Source organism: Pygoscelis adeliae, unplaced genomic scaffold, assembly GCF_000699105.1.
Source record: "Pygoscelis adeliae isolate BGI_AS28 unplaced genomic scaffold, ASM69910v1 Scaffold17, whole genome shotgun sequence".
Lineage (NCBI taxonomy): Eukaryota > Metazoa > Chordata > Aves > Sphenisciformes > Spheniscidae > Pygoscelis > Pygoscelis adeliae.
The window spans coordinates 1,238,674-1,240,556 of NW_008825234.1; the positions used below are offsets into that span (position 1 = coordinate 1,238,674).

Sequence of the window (1,883 nt, forward strand, 5' to 3'; positions counted from 1 at the left end):
AAAGAGTGCCTAGATCTGTCAAAAGCTCCATGAAAACCTGTAATCCAAACTCAAGTGGATGGATACCTACTTTACCAAAGTGCCCAAGGGAAGCACAGAAAGTTTAGAGTGCTCAAATCTTGCATATTCAGTGCTGTATGCCATGCAACCATAAGTAGACTGAATCTCACTGATGACAAATTTCTTATTTCCTATTTCAGCAAGTACCTTGCTTATGACATGTGGGATTACACTGTCCCTTATTATTAATTGCACAAAGAAAACACAGGATGATAATTCCCCAGCAAAATAATTACCTTCTTGCAAACAGTCATCTTGAATGATACAATGTACATCCAGTCAGTTTTCCAGCTGTGGTTCAGGATCACATGAGCATATTCCTCAAGTGAGACCTCATCCCTCAAATGAAACCTTAAGTGAGGCCATGTGAGATCACCAAAGGCCCAGGAGTGAAGGACAGTGGGAGACTGCACTAATACAGCAGCACTTAGCATCCCTCTGAGCAGGCACACCAACAGAAGTACCTTCTCAACAGTGAATGTTGCCAGAAGGACCTACCTCTCTCTCACTCAAACGCAAATGAAAATCCTCAGGGTCAACTCTTCCCGAGATAAAACTAAAAAGGAACGGTGCTAGTCATTCAGAGTTTCATCTTTTGAAATACCAGAAAAATAGAAAAAAATACCTTATTTGTAGGTGTTCCTTATCTTTATTACAGTTTATTCCTTTACCCATTCAACCATGGTCACATTTCTTTACCACTCTAAATCCAGAGACAAAAACCTGCCTTCAGATTAGCTTAAGGAGATTAGTTCACCGGTGTTGAGCACAACAAAGATTACACGAGAACACTGCACTGGCATGAATGTAAGGCAGCTCCAAATATAAGGTAAATTTTATGTTTCAAGGGAGGAAACAGAAAGTGCTTACAGTCAGGGCTACTGTGCCAAGTGATCATTGCCCCAGACAAAGTCAAATGTGCTTTTCAGACCTTCATTGGCTTTCTGACAACTCAAGAAAATGGGTGCAGGTACAGCCACCCAGGCCACTGCTGAATGTCTAGTATATAAGGTTAGCACCTTGCTTTAGACCTCAGTGGCTAGAGGAGTTTGTCATCTCCATGGACCCATCCTTGCATGTTATGTTAAGGTTTGGTTTGTTGGATCTCTGGAGTCAGTCATTAACAGTTTCTGCTATGTGACACACATTGCTGCTTCTTTCAGCTTAAAGCTATGGAAGAAAACGTCCATTGACAAATGACTGGCAAAATTTGGCAAGTGAATACCTGGGTGTCCCTTGCATTCTCTTATAGAAATAATGAGACTTGCTTTACAGTATCTCTGCCACAACTACATTTTAAACTGATTGGTCAATTTGAAATTGTGGCATTAATCGGTCAACAACTCTTTAAGCCACTGCAGAGTGTCAGTCGTTACATATTAGTTATAATTTATAGTGACAAATTTTGAAAAGACATCATCCCTCTTCATAGATTCAAAGATGTAGTTGCAGCTATTCTTTACCTCATCATTGGTCCACTGGGAGCCCCTAAGCTAAGTACCATGGACAAGGGGCAATGTTTGAAGATGGAACCTTCTAAAAATGTGGTGTCCGAGGCATACATACTGAAGAATTAAAGCTAAGTCCAAGTTTCAGTGTTATCATTATGTGAACTGTAACCCAGATATGTATTCCTGGGGAACAACCAGAAGGAATAAGTCTGTGTGCGGTTACAAGGCTATGACCTCACTGGGATCACAAAAACATGGTGGGATAGCTCACACGGCTGGAGTGCTGTGATGGATGGATACAGGCTCTTTAGGAAGGACAGGCTGGGAAAGTGACAGGGAGGGCATGTCGCACTTTTTGTGAGAGAGCAGCAG

The 1,883-nt window shown here is 41.6% G+C and overlaps 1 protein-coding gene across 1 annotated transcript in view; it reads left to right on the top strand.

Moving 5' to 3' along the window:
- TPO (thyroid peroxidase) overlaps nt 1-1,883 on the top strand; it is a 54,542-nt gene that overhangs the window by 47,298 nt on the left and 5,361 nt on the right. The gene's annotated exons all lie outside the window — the stretch shown is intronic.